General features: G+C 41.4%; 1 protein-coding gene and 1 pseudogene across 1 annotated transcript in view; both read left to right on the top strand.

The window, feature by feature from the left end:
• LOC124788475 overlaps positions 1-21,485 on the top strand; it is a 768,283-nt gene that overhangs the window by 311,824 nt on the left and 434,974 nt on the right. The gene's annotated exons all lie outside the window — the stretch shown is intronic.
• Positions 11,007-11,124, top strand: LOC124790355 (annotated as a pseudogene).

The raw sequence follows: 21,485 nt of genomic DNA, 5'->3' as shown, positions 1-21,485 counted from the left end.
AGAGGTCCACTCCAGTCACTCATATAAGGCAAATAATGGGACGAAACGATCAGAAGTAACTGATGTTTGATAGAGGAAGCGTCATGCGAGACACATACGAATGCAAGGAACCAAATGGAGAATCGCTCGGCCTGATGACCAACGTACAATTTCATTTCAACAGGACGTTAATCCACTGTGTGACATTTTAGGGATCTGAGACATAAGGATAAGACTTTCACAGTATCATTGTCTTTAGACTGGTAATTAATGTAATCTATCATCCAAGTAACATAGAAGAACGGCTTATAGAATACATTAATGAAATGGAGGAAATATACAATGCCCAAGTATTGTAAGCTTGATGGAGACCCAACTTATTCCCTGTATAGATCATGACTTTCAAGTGGATGGTCAGTGATAATGTTCCCTTTGTAAGAAGGTTTTGAGGCAAACCAAAAATACAGGTGGAGAGCTGGACTCTATGAGGATCTCTTTCAGATCAGATTATAGTGTGGCAGTTGGCATAGAACAAGATACTGACGTCATAGTGATTAAATTCTGGAAGATGATTAGACCTGGTGGGCACACTATCATGACAATGATGACGTTTGTATTGTGTAGTTGCTACGTCACACGTCAGAGGACGCAAACGCACGCTACCACACCAATTTTCACTATAGCAAAAACTTTAGAATTATATCTCGTACCAGCGAAGTTTTATTTATTAACCTGTTTATTTAACAGAAGGTCTTAATGCATCTTTCGGCCCAGTACAAAACTTGGACAATGGGTAATGACGCATCCGGGTCTTGTGATGGGTTGGATGAAATGTCCAAAAATGTAGTCTAGATGAGAATCAAATGTATCTGATAGATTATTCGTGTCTTTAAATGAACGAGCAGCAGTTTATACGAAACTGCGTGACATTCTTGCAAATGGAAGACGATACCCACCCAGTAAACTAGTCAAATATGGGGCACCTAGGAAACCTGCTTTGTCGGATCACTAGACAACAACTCAAGTAAATCGTACTGATGAATTTTTGTTACAGTAAGATAAATGACAATACTTAAAATTTTAGAATTTGCAATGATGTGTCGCAAGCAATGGGCGACAGACAAAATTAAAAAAATCTCACCAGTATAGACAATGCCAAATAAAAGTGAAATAATACAGTTCATAAGCCGCTGTTGTAGAGTTCGTACAACGGCTAGTCTTCAACTGGGCTGCGGCCAGGCGGCCTAGAGGCCGCTGCTGCCTCGGTGTCGCCATAGAGATGGTTCAGTCAGCGTACTATTGGCTGAGGTCCTCTTCACAGATCTCTCCGCTTTAACGTTTCTGATCCACAGTCTAACATAACAGTCGCGACACTTCGCCTTTATTTTGTTGCTACAGCGCCAGCAGCGCCCCAGCGGCCGGTAGGTTGAACTGTGAGTTCGGCGCGATCGTGAAAGCGAATAGTGATTGTTTATTTTGATTTGTACAATGGTTTTTACCATCGGGAACGTTTGTAGCGCAATAAATTGCCGCAACAACAGCAAGAAGACACCACAGCTGTCTTTTTTTAGGTTTCCTAAGGATCCTGGGAGGTATCGTCAGGATTCACTTGCAAACTATATGTGTATAAATGATGAATGTTTCGTTTTAGGAGCAGAAAATGGCTAGTTAATAGCAGACGAGATGACCTTATGAAGAAAGACCCATTTTACCTGTATGATAATATTAGCTTCTGTTCGCTACATTTCGAACAAAACCGGTTCATGAACGCAGACAATAACAAACTCGTTTGGAATGCAGTACCCACACTGTTTGACATTCCAAATAAACCCCCTCAGCTGACGATGAAGAAGAAACTGCCACAAAGAGTCGACAGTCAATCTAAAGCTGTAAAACAATCCTATGACACAGAAGCAGCCAGTTCGACTCTCCATGTATCAGTCCCAGATTCGTGTGAATCACCAACACAGACTCACCAACACAGACCTGCTTTGACGATGAAGTGGTTAAATTAAGTGTAGGTGTTCGTGTCTTACAAAAGCGTCGATGTACATTTAGATTATATCGTAGTTGGCATGATCGATACTTCATTAGATGATGTGATGCCTATAGCAGAGGGCACTTCTCATTGTCTATATTTTAAAGAGCCTTTCAATTAAATTCACATTTGGAGAGGGGGAAGGAAAACAACATGTCCGGTCATCTGTCTGCTATTTTTTGGCTACTTGTGATTCTTATGTGTCTACGTTAACGTTACGAGATATCCGTAATACCTGCCTTCAAATATGCCTCCTTGAGTTTTCTAAGAGAATTTCGGAATGATATACGTCTTCTCTATTCGAGTGTCTGTATTTCATATTTCTATTGCACTGTCTCGCAGATCGAAGGCGTCTGTGACCGTTCGCAGTAACGTTAATCGTATATTCCGAACGTTCCGTAGTAAATTACTATTTTAACCCTGCTGTTCTGTTCACTTTTACTTGACATATATACTGTTCGGGTCAATATGACCCGACATATCAAAATGCTTTAGAAACATAAATTTTGGTACAGTTTTAGCTATCGACATTGTTGTTCTATTCCAGTACCTTGTTAGTAATAATAATAATAATAATAATAATAATAATAATGGTAATAATAATAATAATAACAATGCATACAACTTTATTGAGGGATATTTTTCATTTAAATATGCACATAAATTTGAAACAACAGACAGTTTCCATTACAGGCATTCAACTTAGAAAGCACTACAGTTTTTCCATACTTCTATTCTTATTGTTGACAGTTTAGACGTAAGTATTGACATTTTCTAACAACAGACAGTTGTCATTACAGATATTCATCTTAGAGCACACTACAGTACAGAACACACTACAGTTTTTTTATTACATTCCAACATAGAAAGCACTACAACTTTAGAATCCTCTCTTCTTACTGATTGTAGTTTAGGCACAAGTATTCACATAAATTTGAAACAACAGAATTTTCAATACAATCATCTTATAAAATACTACAGTTCTTTTCTTACTGCTTGCACTGTGGACACAAGTAGGTTACATGTTTCTTGCAAATATGTTTACTACATTTTCCACACACCATGTTTGTTTTATTGTCATTACTTGATGGACAGAACTTACAGCGTGCACGTTTTGTAGATTTTCTTGTTGTTACCGATTCTGACACACCACCCACATCATTCGGGTTTTGGATGCTTGTGACCATTCTCAAAGAATCTTCTGTTCTTGGGAAATGCGTTCTTGATGCAATATGTTCTTTTATCAGTGACTTTCCAAGTTCCTCCAAGAATATTCTCCTTCTAGTCAATTTGCTTGCATTCCAATTAGGGTCAACCGAAATCCACAAAACGTATGCATTATAAGCAGAAACATCAAGAATATTGTAGAAAACTATCATTGGCCACCTATTACTTTTTCGTTTGCATGTATATGTACCTAATAACTGATCAAGCGTGTCTACAGCACCTTTGGTTGAATTATAGTCCAAAATCATTTTTGGCTTCTTATCAGCCCTGTCACTGATTTCCGCATCATGGTGGAGAGTGCTCATAAGTACAACATTCTTGTGTCTCTTAGGAATATAATTAACCACAGTAGTGTCATTTGTGAAGTAAAATGAAGAGCTGTGTACCTCCTTGTTGGTCATTTTGTGTGGAAGCTCCGGCTTATTTTTCCGTATAGTTCCCAACATAGTCAATTTCCTTTTCAGAAGCAGCTGCCCCAAATTGTACGACGTAAAAAAGTTGTCACACGTGATATTCTGACCACGTAACTCAGAAGTGAGATCAGATACCACCCTCATTCCCTGATTTCTTTCTGGTGCCGCTCCACTCACCTTTCCTGTATAAATTTGGGCTTTCAGTACGTATGAAGTTTTGCTGTCACACATGGTCCATATTTTGATCCCATATTTTGCCGGTTTACTTGGGATATACTGCTTGAATGGACAGCGACCTCTAAATGCTACTAACTGCTCGTCAACAGTAACATTTTCTCCTGGATTATACAGTTTAGGAAGGACCTCTACCCACTTCTCCCAAATACTACGAATTGCGGCAAGTTTGTCAGTACGTCGTCTTTCCTCTCTAGTAGATTTCTTGTCAAATCGCAGGACACGTGATATCTTACAGAATGTTTCATGAGACATGGTTGCTCGAAATATGTTTCGCCCAGTATCTTTATCCCACAAACTTTTTGTAGACTCCCCATGAGATCGATATACACCCGCTAGGAGTAAGAGTCCTAAGTATGCATGGAAAACAGAACCATCAATATCTGTCCACTGTTCACCATAAACTCGCTGCCCTTCAATATTTGTCATCTCTATTATTTCATTTTGAAGCGCTGTGTGAAATACTGCTTCAAATGAACATTTTACATCAGATATTCTGCTGACTGCATACCTGGTAACTCCTGGGGTACTCTTGATGATGTTCGAAGCTGGTAGGCGACCATGTTGTGCTGGTGGATGCAACTGCCATTCTATATTCCCATTTTTAGAAAGAAAAGTCTCTACACTATTTTGTATGGGCTGTGGACTGTCGTAACTGTCATCGGAACACTCGCTTTCAGATGCATTGCTGATGTGATCTTCAAACTCAGAAAGTGATCCTTCATCTGGTGAGGCATTTACTATTTCTTCCAACTCACGATCATTCAATGGTCTCATCGCCATGGTGTCACAAGTCAAACTGGGCAGAAACAAAGCATTCCAATTATTGAGAACTGCCAATTATTATTTCCTGGGGAAAGCAACAAACAAGCCCATTGTTGTGAACGCATGGAGCTTTAGGTGATTGTTGAGAGTAAGTTGGAATGATGCAGTCACTATTCCCACACAACACAACAAAAATAATTTTCGCCATTTCCAGATTTTAGAAATAAATACGAGTTACACTAAACATATTTGTGTCGGGTCATTATGACCCGAACATTACATATGCAACTATTACAGTTGAAGCCCAAACTTCTTAAACTTTTTTAAAACCTTTTAAAACACATGCTGCTCATCCATTTTCAGACAAAGTCACAAAGTTTCATAAATATATATTGGTATTTACATAATGTAAAATAACGTTCATATTCGTTTCGGGTCATATAGACCCGAACAGAACAGCAGGGTTAATCTGATTTGGATCCCATCCAGAAGAGTGTCCTCTATTCCGTTAACCACAGTAGCCTATGTCCTATCAGTGTATCGTAACCTGACACTTTTTTATCTGCCATGTGGCTGTGCCATATCATAGCTCCGAAATTTTATATTCCAAATATTTATATGAGGTGACTTACCTTATTTGTGACTATTTAATCTCGTGACCTTAGGATACCTCTAGTACCTTTCGCCGCGGAAGTCGAACACGCGGCAGAACAAATGGACGTGGTCAGCCCATAGAGGGCTCCGCCTCTGCGGCGGGTATTCGGCGCCACCGCTAAGCCACGTGCAGACAGCGGCCAATAGCCGCTCCCACCTGTTTCGTATATAGGGACCCGCTCTGCCCTAGTCCAGCCAGTCTGGTACTCGCCCTGCATTTCGTTTCTATCTCGGCGGTAGTGCGTTCTGGTCGTTGCTCGTTGTTGACATTTGCCTGGCTCTGGTTCCGAGTGGATTTACGTTTTATGTTGTGGTTTCCTCAAGCCCCCGTTATTTATCTCTTCCTTGGTGTGTCGCTCATAGTCGGTCGTGGTCGGTTGTTGTCAGTTGTCGTTGGTCTGTCGTCCGACTCGTCCTGTGTTTACCCGGTGGTGCGTGCTCCACCGCCGGCGGCTTCCCCGCCTGGTGGCTCCGATCCGCAGCCCAAGGCGTTTCCGCTGTTGGTTGTGGATACTACAATACCTCGCTTTCGTATGTTGTTGCTTTCTTTACGTTAAGAATGACATTGATATTAAAGCGATATCTAACTATTGTTTCATGGTCTAGAGTTATCAAATAGGCAGCCGTATCATTAGTGTTTTTCTGAGATGGAAATTGGAAATTTGTGGTAAATTCATATGGGACCAAACTGTGAAGGTCATCGGTCCCTATGCACCACTTAATCCAACTTCAACTAACCCACGCTAAGGACAACAAACACACCCAAGCCCCAGGGAGGACTCGAACCTCCGACGGGGTCCGTGGCAAGGCGCCTTTGACCGCATTGCTACCCCGCACGGCGGTTCTGAGATGGAATGTAATAAATTCCCCTGAGTCATTAATGTCTAACTTCAACGATAACTGCGCTTTTACACTTTCCTTTGCCATACCATATATTATTTCCATGTTCGATTTCTTCCCATTCGTGATAACATCAATTAATTTTCAGTACCGTTTTAAACCTACTTTAAAATGCCATAAAACAGATTTTTTTGTAGACGGCATTAATATATAGACCTAAAAATCATACTTGAATAGCTATGAAGCATTTGTATTTTAATCACTGTTGGTTTTTTTTTCCTGAATCACTTTTATTTCCAAGGATGTTATCGCTTGTAGGTTCTATATGCTCTCTTACGTAGTCTTTTAAATTAGTTACGTAACTTCTATATAAAGTTTTTCATTTCTTATCTAATAAAAGAATTTCATTTAAAGCATCTTTCGTTAACATCACATGCCAAACGCTCAGATTCTCTTCCTTTCCGGTTTCCCCACTGTTCACAGCTGACGCCTACCCAAATCAGCGCTCACTATTTACACTCTCAGAAATCAGCTTAACATATGCAGGCCTATATTTGAAACGATATCTTTTTGTGTTGATTATTTTCTTTATCTAAGTAAGCTGATTTACTTCCCCTGTCTTCCTTCATTTGTTCTTTGCTTTCGAGGCAACAGCATTCCTTCACTTTGTCTGCTAGATGGTCCTCCATTCGGGTGAAAAATTTGTTGTTAAACTAATTTCTGCTGCTCTTCAATTTTCTCATCCATCCTTACTTTATTTTCAATCCAATTTTAACACTCAGTCGACTCTTATTTTGATACAACGAGTACAGTAATTTTTTTTTAGTTTCATAGAGTATTGTAGTGTCGTAAACAAATCTTATTATTTATTTTGTAATCTACCATAGCTTTCACTCTAAAATATCAAACTTTTATTTTCATTATTGTTCGGTTAAGTACATATTTAATTAAAAATATTTTTTATGAATCCATTATTGTTCCTTCTACGCATGTAGAAGTTAGAAACATCAGCTCACTAAGTTTTACTGCCATTGAACTGAAAATTGTCGATGTTATAGCTTAATTTTGGCACTAAAATACGCAAAATTCCAAGTCGATGAATGTTACTGTTTGTGAGACAGTAAAATGTTTTAGCACTAACCCACAAATATTTTAGGACAATAAGACATTCCAAAGCACGAAATACTATACAGCAGCTTAAAGCACTTACCAAAGAACGGTAACTGTTAAAGAATAAATTATTTAAGTCCTGCCAGGTGACAAAAATGTTCGCCGATATCTATTAATATAACAGCAAAACATTGTATGTAAGACTGTGGTACTCAGTTTATTGTTCTCGCTCCTTGCTTTCTAGCTTCATCTCTTCACAGGAGAATGCAAGTCACACGAGAATTTCGTGCCCCTCAGAGCCACACAAAACAATAATACCTCAGGAATAGTGCAGCAAAGCATGGCCAACCACACAATACAGCAGCGTACTAATTTCGCTTTGGTTACACAATGTTAACTAGACTGCGGCAGGTTGGTTTGAAAATTAAATGCAAATGCTAGCACAGAAGGTTGTTTGAAGAGCAAACATAGATGCTAGGAAGTACAGCATAATTGAAACGTGTATCTGGCACTAAAGTGCAATATCGAGCCTGTGTAAGTCGTACCCTTAGATAAAATGCGCTTAGTGGAAAAGTAACGTAAAGTAACTTAGAATAATACAATGGAGAAACAATATAGACAGAATTACTCACGAAGAAGCTTCGTGTAAGCTGTGTCTGTGATGAAACAACTTTTCATTACTTTTCCGTGGAAAATACGTCCTGTACTAATTTCTTAATGGGGTTTACTCTGTTGTGTTTCATCGAGCAATGAACACTGGCATCCTACAGTACACAGTGGCTTTAGAGATGTCGGGAAACAATTCCGTATATTTTGAACGGAGACGTGTTCATAAAGACACTTCAAGCAGCATTACATGGCGCAGTGTAACGGGTGTAAATAAAAGAGATTTCTGCCCTATTCAACCTCAACTTTGTCTTTCTTTCAAAGATTCACATTCCCAGTCCTTGATTGTATCTTTACAACGACTTCTTATAATCTTAGTAATGCGTCTCTCATTTCTTGCTTCGTTTCCTGTCATACGTACTTCAAGCGAACTTCTAAACCTGGAACAATAACCTAGAATTGATCACAAAAGCGTCTTATCAGCTTTAATTTATCTAATATAATCCACACAGACCGTGAATCCTCCGAACAAATCTAACCCTTCCGCTGAAAATCTGTACTAAAGATTTCAAGAGGTCATCCCATTTAATATCACTTCCTTGTGACACGGCTAAGCACCAACCAGATGCGACCGACTCACGAATCATGCTGCTTGTAATGATATATTTCCAGGTTATATCTCTTTATTAATGTACCTTACTCGCATTTATCTATATTTATATAAGCTTGACTTTATTTACATTAAGAGAAAATTCTGTTCAAGTAGTTCAGAATTTTCTTACAGAGACGTAGACATCAGGAACGTCATGTAAGAGATAGTGATGATGGCAGTATCTGGTAAATCATTTATGTTAGCCTGCTGAGAATATTAACGAATTTATAACGCATCTTTGCCGTACACCAAAAGCTACTTTCATTTTCATTAGGCGTTAAACACAAAGTAATGCACTGTAGTACTCAAACATTCTCCGATCAATTAAATATCTCCGTGGATGATCCATGTGACATTAAGAATCGTCACTGTGGTACAGTGAGGAATGCCTGTCGTTGTGCGAGTGAGGCAGCATCAATCACTTCAACTGTATGTACTGCTTGTGAGGTATCCTGTGGAAAATAGCATGCTGTATTTCACACGAGCGTTTCTTTGCTAAGCCCATGGTTCTTCGGTAGTTTTACATTCTTTAGAAATGTTCTACAGCAACTTTTTCCTTCGGTGGCGTAATTGAATCAAAACACTTAAATAAATAAGATGAAATGAAATGAAATTCCGGCATCGGCCACAAATGGGCATTGAAATGAATTCAATGGCAAGAAATCTGGTAATGCAGCTTGACGCAGCGAGAAATGCATATGGTGGACAGCGGGCGTAAATAGTGTGCGACAAAATGGGAGTTTGGGTTGGACGGGAAGCGAGCTCGTATAGTCGAGGTCACTAAGGCGACCGCTAGTGTGCAGTAGGATATCCGGGTTCGAGTCCCGACCCAGCACCAAGTGTCCCTTTCCGCCATTTAATTCTTTCAGTAGCCAATTCCGATCCATGTAAGAATTTATTCGGTTTCATTACTTACATGACTTACATGTATGCCTGTTGGAACAAGAATGGTGTCGCTACATTCGGACACTTGGAAATAGCAGAAAACACACATAAAAGCTTATGCAAACATTCAAATACTCAAAACGTCTATATAATTGTCATAATTCTGTACAGTTTCTGCCTGCGGGATTGAATTACTACACGTCGTAAATTAGTTTTCAGTTTGCTGCAAATATTTCATGAATAATGAGCACCCAGCCACAAGAACGATTAAAGAATTTTGCCTTTTTAACCAAATGCATTACTATTTTTTTGCAGTTTTTGTTTTCAACCCCAAGGGCTAGAGCGGACAGAGGCAAAGTGGTCGTCTCTTTGGATGTGAGAGCGCTTCTGAAATGATCTGTTTTCATTAAACATCACACACCCCAGAAGTAGTTAATTTGTTTACTGATTTTGTTACAATCTCAATGCGTATGTGACTCTCCTCGTTTCTGGTTTACATTTCCTATGAACAATGATGTACGGAAATCAGAAGCGCTTGCCTCGTGGTGTTTGAAGATGACAAGTGACTTTGCTATCTCTGAAGCAGTGTCCAGTATAGTGACTCCACTTTCTTCAGTCTTTCGTTGTTGTAGTTACTGATGAAGCTTAGTGAGGGATCGCTATCATATAGTACATGTCACATAATATACATGGGCATAATGAAAAACAATAAATCCTTAACCGAAGATAACATAGTCATATTACGAGCTAAAATTATGCCCCAATATCCTGTACGACATAATTATATATATCGTTTTGTAATTCTGTTTTCCATTACATTACATTACCTTTCCTTGTATATAATTACAAGATTTAAAAAAACTGACGTAGTTTCTTCTAAAAATTGCTGGAGCTGCTTGTAGTTGCTAATCGTCAATTTCAAGATCCGTTTCATTATTGCAAAACCGGTCTTACGTTGATCCTAAAACAAACGAAATTTAGGAGCTAGAGGCTGATTCTACAGTTTATTACAAGATTTAACGACAAATTTTTAAAGATATTTTTATGTATAGATTATGCTGTGGTGGCCCACGTAGCCCAAACAGCCATTCTCCATTTTATATCTCCTGTGCTTCAACTGTCATCAGTTATTTTCTTCTTGAAGTCTGAGGATCTTTCTCCTGTCGCATGCATCTTGCGCACTAGATGCAATAATTTTGTAGTGGCTGGCTTTGTCAAGGGTATCAGTAGTTCTGAAGCAACGTTGCCTACTCCAAGGGCCTCGTTTCAAATGATGCAATTTTTTTTCGCAGTATCATATTTTCCAACTCGTCTTCATCTACTTGATTTCCATTGCATAGCTCCTCTATATTTTGAATCCACCTTTCACCTTTCACTTCGTTGTTTAGTATTCGTTTTTCATCTGTGCTCTTGACATTCTTACAACTGTTTCTCTTTTCTCCAAGGTCTCTTTAGCTTTCTTATGGACACCACCTTCCCGTCGCTATATAAGGGGAAGTCACATAAAAACCAGAAAGGTGGAAGAAAGGAGGTATGCTGTTTATTATTCCGAAAGTAACCGCAATAGCTGCTAATACATTTATCCCACTGCGGGACAAGACCAGGCCACGGCCTTGCCGCAGAGGATACACCGGTTCCCGTGAGATCACCGAAGTTAAGCGCTGTCGGGCGTGGTCGGCACTTGGATGGGTGACCGTCCAGGCCGCCATGCGCTGTTGTCATTTCTCGGGGTGCACTCAGCCTCGTGATGCCAATTGAGGAGCTACTCGACCGAACAGTAGCGGCTTCGGTCAAGAATACCAACATATCGGCCGGGAGAGCTGTGTGCTGACCCCACGCCCCTCCTCTCTGCATCCTCCACCGAGGATGACACGGCGTTCAGATGGTCCCGGTAGGTCACTCGTGGCCTGAAGATGGAGTGAGTGCGGGACAAGACCGTCAGTGCCTTCATGGAATCCATGGTTGTACCTAGGCATAGCCCTCTTTATAACCGAAGCAAATCTGTGGCCACAAGTATTTTTGTTCAGGTCTCCAAAATATGTTAAACACCTGGGAGGGATCGGGACTGTGTGGAGGATGTGTAAGGCCTTCTAACAGGTGCTTCGGCTGCGTAGTCGAGAAACGAGCACGCCAACTGCCGGGTAAGCCTTGATGACCATTTCTTTGATTGCAACATAGCGCCACAATTAGCGAATAGCGGTACGTAAATTCTCTGCAAAACCTAAAGCGCGCCATCATGTATAAAGGCCCAAGAATGTTGACGGACGGCAGGATAATGCCCACTCAAGTGCTGCCGAGGTTGTTTCGACTGCGCTGTAGTAGTTTCGTTGAGAACCCTTTTCACATCCTCAATATAGTCCCGACCTCTCCCCATTGAACGTATTGTCATACTTTGACGTAAATATATTAACAGCTACGACGATTTCTTTCGAAATAATAAACAGCTTATGGTTTTTTTTTATTTTTTTTTTTTTACATCTGTCTCGCTTTCATTCGATTCGCCCTTATACTTGCTTCTACAGACTTGAATTTGGCCTCCAACCGTTCCTGTTTAACGTTTTGCTCTTTTTGTGAGTCTCACTTTTCAATGCGTTTGTTCCTTTTCGCCTGCTTCATTTGTCGCATTGTTAAGGTTTCTCCTTTGGCAACCCTGAGACGCGTTAGCAGTGCCTTCACGGACGCAGTCCTCAGTTGCAACGCAACTTTAGTCGACATTTGCCGACATAGTTATCAGTTGTTTGCCCTCAGTGCTGAAATGCTCCACCAAGATGCATACTACGCCCACAGTCTTGAGCTTTATGTGCTAGAGAAAACGACCCGTATGCCGAAGTCCTGTAAGGGGAAAAATCAATATAGATATTAGGACACCAAACACGTCGAAATCAGTTGTTACTTTATTTCAAACAAAAGCAGAACGAGTAGTTCTTATAGCATAGAAGATGCGTGCAGCTCTTGTAAAATTCGCTCCGAATTTAGTAACAGACTATTGCTATGATGTGAATGAGAGCCGCATGAGAAATGATACTTTTGTTGCAGTGAAATCACATGTATGTGTGTGTGAAACTACCTTTCTCAAGCTGCTGGAGCTACTTTTCAGTCAAGCTTCCACTTTCTGAAAGAAAGACGACGTCGTGTAACTCTAAAGCCCTTTAGTTATTCTCAATCGTTTAGTGTCAATGAATCTCGTCACTCTTATGATTAACACTGCGTGATGCTACGAACTGAAAATAGAAATGAGTTGCTTTGCTGTCTTTAACTTCCTTCGTCTGGGTTGTAATGCTGAAAAATGAAAGTGGTGTAATTACGATACCCTATGCGATATGAAGGGTGGGACGAATGTAGGAAGTGAGTAGGAGCAGGGAAAGGTGAAATGCTTCTGTACTGCGTTTAACTTAACAGAACATATAATACAGAATATTAGTCAATGGCATACGTAACTTTGCACTGAAGATGAACACGTAGGTGCGAAGCTGCACAGGTACCAACGCTAACAAACGTTACACAGGCAAAATATGTAGTGGCTCGCCCACTATGAAATACAAACAATGTTGCTTCGTCCTCTACTCGGAATCAAATGGGCAGAATCTGGAGCGGCGCTCGTAGAGCTGCACAGCGCCGGCTAGAGGGCGCTGTCGTCGGTGTCTGTCGTAGTGGTAACCTACGAACTTTCACCTACGCAGTGGCTTCGTAGCTATCGATACCACAGAACTAACTGAAACTGTATAACTGTTGCAATAAATTTGAGCGAGATTAATTAGGAAAAATAAAGCTGTAAACTAAAGAAAAAATTCTGTGATATTCTGTATTGTGCAGTGCAATGAACAGTAATACAGTGCGTGACGTCACTTTACTTCACTTACAGTTTCTGTTGTGGGTTGGCAGGAGAGCCAACCCAGGAATACTAGAGGAAGCCGAAAGGCACGCGTTTTAGCTCACGCAGGCTGGCGTGAGGTCTGGAACAGGCCAAGGAAATTACAATTTAGAAAAAACGGACGTAGCTGGTGGAATACTTAACTTTAATCCATAAATGGTGAACGTCTCTCTTGACTGTACATTATTCACAGTATCAATAGTAACTGGTAAGGGCGCCTTGCTAGGTCGTAGCAAATGACGTAGCTGAAGGCTATGCTAACTATCGTCTCGGCAAATGAGAGCGTATTTTGTCAGTGAACCATCGCTAGCAAAGTCGGTTGTACAACTGGGTGAGTGCTACGAAGTCTCTCTAGACCTGCCGTGTGGCGGCGCTCGGTCTGCAATCACTGATAGTGGCGACACGCGGGTCCGACGTATACTAACGGACCGCGGCCGATTTAAAGGCTACCACCTAGCAAGTGTGGTGTCTGGCGATGACACCACAGTTTCAGTTCGCAAAACTGAAAGAATGAAAAATGCTACGTGCAATTACAAACTGAATATTGAAAGAATAAATAACCAAAATGATTCTGTGAAAATGCACTGTGGATCTACGTACGATTAAACAATATTCCGGACAGTAAATGATGCAGACTCGAATATAACACTGCGCTGTAAGAATGAGACTGTCTGACTAGAACTGTAACTTAAACTCATCTTTACCTAAACGAAACGTAGCATTAATTTTGAAATGTTTGGCAAACTGTATGTGATCTTGATATGTTCTGATTGTGATGTTAAACTAAACCTATTAACTTTTGTGACTTATCTGGCGCAACGGGAACTCGGTACTCTTCGAGAATGATGAATATCAAAGCATAGCGCAGCACCAAACCTGCCGAACAAAAGAAAGTCTTGCGCAGTGCAATACAACGACGAGCAACAATGGTAAACAGATAGTGCATAACTTTTATGCATATGGGTTCCGTTCAGTGGAATACGGTGACACACGTAATCAAAGAATAAAATTCCTGAGAAGAAGGTGGAGGGTACTACATACGCTGAATTATTAAAAGAAGACTAGCATTCAAATACTGAACTGTGAATTCTGAAACTCATTCTCCGCCATGAAAGTCACCTTCACAGAACCCTTCTTATCAAAGATATGACTCTGCCATATAATGAACAAGCAGAATGGTAAAGGAGTGGTAAATCTGTAACTTTTGAGTACAAGTCATGTCTTACCAAAGAAACTGTGTAACCCGAACCAGTAAATGAAAATACCACTGAAACTTCCAGTTTTAGAAACAAGTCCTACATTACATGCAGAATTAAGAAAACTTTACCCATAAATCTTCACACTTCTAAAATAAATCTTTACAAATCATAATTCCAACATGCGACCTTCTCTGCTCTTTATCACTGCGCTGTGTTAGCAATTTCCAGACCATTCAGTATCAAGACCAACAGATGACTATTTTGTGCCGTCGTTGCCACTGTAGAGTCTTGTACCATGGGAAGCAAGGAGAGGATGTTGTTTTGTGGGCAGTATCTTCTTTCTACAACACAACTGCACGCATTTATTGACAGGGGTCTTTATTAACAGAACAAGAAGTTAATTATCTTAAGCTAGTCAAAAGTGTTGTGTGTAAGAGCTCTTCCATAACAGTCTACGTTAGCCTCAGTGCTGGTGAAGTAGCACAAGAAACACTACACTCTCGTAGCTGATGACATGATCTGACAGACGCCAACTACAATAATAACTGAGCTAGGAACTGAGCTGACTGTAACTGCGACTGACTCTGTCCGTGGCTTGGCTGACTGACTGTGACTCTGCAACAGACTGCGCCCTTCGGTCAGTGGCGACGATCTAAATACTGGCGGTCGAGAGGGGATTGGTGGCGCGTTGCTTGCGAGTTTGTCGTTGGCCTCTCTCCTGATAGGCGCGCTTGATCAGGCGCCTACTATCGATCTTCTCGTTACTTCTTTGCCAACCAGTGTTCTGGCGACAGCTTACACAAGCACAGATACAGTCCATTACCTCTCATATAATGCTACTGCAACGAAAATGCTACTGACAACCAAACTGCACAGCGCTTGTACTCAAAATCTCTGGGGCGTAAAATATCACCTATTGGAAACTAGTGTTCAGAAAATTTCTAGAGTACTGATATGGAGTATGACACATCGAATGGGCTGGCCGAAGTGGCCGTGGGGTTAAAGGCGCTGCAGTCTGGAACCGCAAGACCGCTATGGTCGCAGGTTCGAATCCCGCCTCGGGCATGGATGTTTGTGATGTTCTTAGGTTAGTTAGGTTTAACTGGTTCTACGTTCTAGGGGATTAATGACCTCAGCAGTTGAGTCCCATAGTGCTCAGAGCCATTTGAACACACTGAATGAAAGAATAGAGCTTAAATCCTGTTTTTCAATACCAAAAATAAACTAAAAGCCTTACAATCTGTAAAGGAATTCTTTTTATAAAACTTAATATAACATCATTGCTCTGTAACAAAATAAAAACTTAATAATCATGGGTAGTAGTTATTACATTTCAGTTTCACATACATGGAATGACATTGAATGTGCCGGCTAAGTATTGTCTCAGGCATTGCGATGCCTATATGAACTCAATTAATATACCTGAGATCCCCTGCTATACCCGCAGGACAGGACAGATAATTTCATTTGTGGAAAGGGGCCAAAATGAGGGGCTGTCAGTTGCACCCGAACATACAACTTTATTCATTTGACATTACAAGAGTAAAGGAAACATTAAAAACGGAGAAAGCCAAACAATAATTTTAGAGCATAATTCACGGCTAAATACGCCATTCAGTCTCACGCCTCAAGGGCAAAACAATCTTAATTTAAAACCAGCTGAAGCCAATCACTTAAGGCCCACAAACAAGAACTTGAATTTTAAAAGGCAGAAGACATTATCTTAAAACATTTCTCTAAATTAGGCTGAAGGCCCAAACAAAACAATCTCACGCCCTACGGGCAATGAAACTTTAATTTAAAATCGTCTAGAAGCCACACATAAATAAACAACAAGGACAAATAAGAAAAGGCGGCACATCTAACGATGCTCAGGAGTTTCCAAGGGTCGGCCTGGAATTCAATCACCAACGCTCGCTTAGGTGAGACAGGCAATCGGCCCAACAGTTCTCAATCTCACGGCAACCCAACCGACAGACAGTCAACGGACGAAGCGATAGGATAACATCCGCCCCATCCGATTAGCACACAACAGGGAGTTCAATGGAACAACGCAGAAGATATCGGTGCCCACAACGAATTGCACATTCAGCTGTCAAACTACACGCCGTGCTGGACAGCCATACACGACGAGGGAAATACACTGCCTGAATTTAAGCCAGGCCGGTAATCGGAACATTAACGGCCACAAGGCAGAAGATTCCGCTGGTGCACTTCAATTCAAAATAGTCAAGTTAAACTCCATAGGAGGGTGGCCAGAATTTCGCCAACTTGAAAACACACGTTGTTACTCGCGGGAATGTCCCAACAGCCCACAACGAAATTCAAACGATTCAATGTGAACAGTTGGTGCTGGCTGGTAGATTCAGTAAAGACTCAACTTTCGTGTCTGGTATCGGTGAGCCACGGACCTCTCACACTCCGACCACGAGTGGACGCCACCAGCGGCTCCGACCAGACACGTGCTACGGAGACTTTCTCGCTGCTCCACGCCAACCGACCAACTCCCGCACACGGCACAGCCGGAAACTATAAACGCGAGGCCAAAGACAGTACATGGGTGCGAATACCGATACACGTTTCTGCTGCGACTCACGTAGAGAGAGAGGGTAGCAGCATAATCGCCATTACCGCGGGAGACTAATCACAGAATAGGAACCTAGGTGTAATGCAAAGCATAACACGAGGCAGCCACGGCTCAATACGTAACACATCTAACAGAATTTTTTGTCGTTTATTTTTTACTATCGTCGATATATCATCAGCTCAAAAACAATTGCCATTAAATTTCCTGACCATGCAGCCGTGGCTCTGGTATCGTCCGCCAGGCCCAGGCTACTGCAGGTGTGAGCGCAGTTTATTCTTGTACTTACTGCTGGAGAAAAATGGAATACAGCTTACTCTACTAATACAGTTGCACACTAATGAGACAGACATTATGACCATTGCACACCGGGACACCAAATGCATCTCGGTAACGTTAGGGGATCGTGACGCGACGAGGAAAGTACGTGAGTGGAGCAGAATGAAAAATCACACTAGCGACGGCCACAAATCGGGAAATTCCCTGACATAAGTGACCTTCAAAAATAGCGGAATATGCCTCTACTGCATTGTTGACGCTGAAAATACTTCTAGGTGGGGTATAAATTCGTTGCGTTTTTGTTTTGCACATTGGTATTCCGATTTCTATGAGTTTGTTTCTCGGCTGTCTGTTTTTATTTTAAGTCCACTGATTCTATTTAACATACTGTCATTTTGTTATTTGGAGATAGTGAGAGGAGCTGTGGACGCAAGAAAATGGTGGACCATATGGAGAAATCGGAACGTTTCCCACATATCCCTATGTTTGGGTTCAATAGAGTGGTGACAGTAGCGAAGGCAGCTAAAAAAATTTGCACGTTGTACGAGGATAATGCCTCTGGGCACGACAAGAAAAGCCGGACGCGGTGGCGAGCGGTTCTAGGCGCTTCAGTCCGGAACCGCGAGACTGCTACGGTCGCAGTTTCGAATTCTGCCTCGGGTATGGATGTGTGTGCTCTCCTTAGGTTAGTTAGGTTTAACTAGTTCTAAGTTCTAAGCGACTGATGACCTCAGATGTTAAGTCCCATGGTGCTCAGAGCCATCTGAACCACGGCAAGAAAATGGTGTTCGCGTTTCAAGGAGGATCGTTTACACATTACTCACACTCCACGTTCGGAAGACTTTCACTGACGAAGACTGTTTAAACAAATTAAGCTACAATGATCCACGACGGTATGTCGAGAACTTGCAAATGAGATGAACTCTATCCATTCTACCGTCATGAGACTTTTGCTTTCAATGGAGAAGCCTCAAAAATCGTATATATGGATACCACATGCTGTAAGTCAAAATCACAAAAATCAGCAGGTGGCAATTTGTGCAATTCTGCTTGCTCTCCATCAATTGGCTCGTGAACAACACCGATTATTCGTATCCTGTACCGCTAGTGATGACAAGGAATCCTCTGGCCCGCATCTCGTGGTCGTGCGGTAGCGTTCTCGCTTCCCACGCCCGGGTTCCCGGGTTCGATTCCCGGCGGGGTCAGGGATTTTCTCTGCCTCGTGATGGCTGGGTGTTGTGTGCTGTCCTTAGGTTAGTTAGGTTTAAGTAGTTCTAAGTTCTAGGGGACTGATGACCATAGCTGTTAAGTCCCATAGTGCTCAGAGCCATTTGAACCATTTTTGACAAGGAATCGTGTCCCTATGCTAACATAAAGAAAACAAAGCAACAACTCCCAGTAACAAGACCTGCGCACATCCACAAAAGATAATGTTATGCATGTGGTGGGACAGCGACGGTGTGGTGTACAACAACAAGTAGCTTCTCCTAGGTGTAACTATTACTGCTGACATTTATTGTTGACAGCTGACAAGGGGAGGCCGCCAATTGTGAAATTCAGATTCGATTCATACTGCGCATAATAAAAGCTCATGGCCAGAGGTGTAATGTGGCAAAGCACCAAGATGCACTTCTCAGCCGTTGTCGAGAAAATCGACAGTTAAAAGAAACCGTTGCGGTGAAATACTCTCTACGATTAATAATAGTGTACAGCGTCGTGGCGCAGCGGTAAGTGCTTGGGTTCGTAATCCGAAGGTCGTCGGATCGAATCTCGCGACATGCGATTTTTTTTTATTATTAGTTTTTTGTAGTTCAAGTAAGTATTAATGAATTGCTTATGCATGTTGGTGAAGGCGGATCGGTCTCCAATTGTACCGCCTCCATTTTTCCGTTTTTTTTAACAGGGTGTACCAAAGATCTCCCGTCCGCACTGATTTTCGGCAATGTTATAAGTTGCGCTAGGGACCGCATCTACCTTCTTTCGAAGTTAGCAGGCAACTACGCTGTTATGCGGCGGCCCGTTTCGGCCCATTCAACATCTGTCATTCAAGTGTAACGAGCGAGTAACGGAGTTTATATTTCATACCTGCCACAGCAAATTTGTGTTCGTGGGGTCTCTATTCTAATTCGAACGTTTGACTTACGCTATACGTATTCGTTTCGGAATGTCGTTTCTACGTCTTCCGTTAACTATACGTGGTTAACATTATGAAGACAATTAATAACATTTGTGAAATACAACTTTGTTTGCGGAAAACATAATGATGTTCGAAGTCGCCAGTTTTTCCACGACAAACGACTTTCAACAACTTATTATGTGCATAATTATTACAACTGATTGCCGGGAATTATATATATATATATATATATATATTTGAATTATGAAAAACAAATACTAAAAAAAAAAAAAAAAAGAAGTTGCATAGGGCGAGATTCGATCCGGCGACCTTCGGATTACGAACCCGAGCGCTTACCGCTGGGCCACGACGCTGTATACAATAATTAATCGTAGAGAGTATTTCACCGCAACGGTTTCTTTTAACTGTCGATTTTCTCGACAACGGCTGAGAAGTGCATCTTGGTGCTTTGCCACATTGCACCTCTGGCCATGAGCTTTTATTATGCGCAGTATGAATCGAATCTGAATTTCACAATTGGCGGCCTCCCCTTGTGAGACGTCTTGCAGATAACAATCTGAAGGCTGCGTGAAATGATGCTACTCCACATAAAGCCCGCTCACGTTCTGCTATACTTATAAAACCAATGTACAGGAGGTTTGTTGGGAAGTCATTCCGCATCCATCTTATTAACCTGGTCTTGTGCCCTCGGATTGTCGCGTTTTACTATCTCTATCGGGCAACTTTCATTGAACTACCTTTCTGGATGAAAATGAGCTCCTAACATGGCTCGAAGATTTCTGCACCTCAAAGCTACTTGATGTCTACTGCCACTGATCGAAAAGCTACCACAGCGTTCGCAGATTGTTGTAAAAAGTAAAAGGAGACTACATTACTGTTGACTGGAGTTTCTGACATGTGTACATTATTGATGACTGAAGACTCTGATATATGTATCTTTCACTAAACTTATGGACAGACGATACGAGCCTCTGCAACAGCTCAATTAATATAAGCATAAATAGCGCTCTGATGCAAAAGTATTCTAACACCTATATATGGAACGTGTGGTGTGGTACGACTGTGAGAGGAGCATCACTGCCGGAGCAGTAAGTACACTATTTTATCAAAATCATCCTGACACCCCTTTATAAGTTACTAATAGATGTCGCGAGATTGGGGGAGGGGGATTTGCAGAGAACCAGTAAAAGAAAAAGCTGTGGAGTAGGAGAGCTCAGTGACGGACTAGTCGTTTGATATCATCGGAGTAGCAAATCCAGCAGCGATATTCAAACCATTCTGATGGCGCTCACGTCAAGTACTGATGATATGACTATGCAGTGGAAACGCGAATGAACAACATTAGCTGTGAACTTACAGAGGAACTGTAAAGCATTGAGAAGGCTGGAGACATTTTACTTGAAAGTCACCAGCCCCGTGTCGGCGGATAAGTGCGATATTGCCTGTCTTACTCCGAATTAAGATGCAAATTTCTTTTCGACATGCATGCAAGTCCAAAGGAACTTTGCATAGTGATTCGGAGCAACAAGGGCACTGCAATAACGTTACTTGGAGATCCCAGGGTCCAATACCATTGTTCGACAGACATTCTCATACCTCACTGAAAAGGTTCGAACATAATTCCAAGTGTCAGAAAGGATACCTGTTAACACACCCAAGCTTAATGTCAACTATTAGGTGTCCGGATACTTTTGATTAGATAGCGTATAGAATTGAACGCAATTAATAAGAAATGAGTATGATTGTCTTTAGGAAAGCAGCCTTTACTACTGTTCCCTGATTGTTCATGGCACACGGCTCACACTCAAAAAATTTTTGTTTCTGTAGAAATGTTATTAAGGATCCCTTTTTGAAATGTTGATCAGTAGTGTAATCTCCTGCAAGAATAGGGGATACTTCTCTAACACACTGCCTATACGGTGCACTTCAATAACAGCCCTCACCTTTATCTCTTGTCGATACACAATTACTTCTCCAGTAAAACGTATTTTAAGAACATACAGAAAAGAAAA

The sequence above is a fragment of the Schistocerca piceifrons genome, chromosome 3 (genome assembly GCF_021461385.2).
Source record: "Schistocerca piceifrons isolate TAMUIC-IGC-003096 chromosome 3, iqSchPice1.1, whole genome shotgun sequence".
Classification (NCBI taxonomy): domain Eukaryota; kingdom Metazoa; phylum Arthropoda; class Insecta; order Orthoptera; family Acrididae; genus Schistocerca; species Schistocerca piceifrons.
This window is presented reverse-complemented; position numbering and strand designations above follow the sequence as displayed.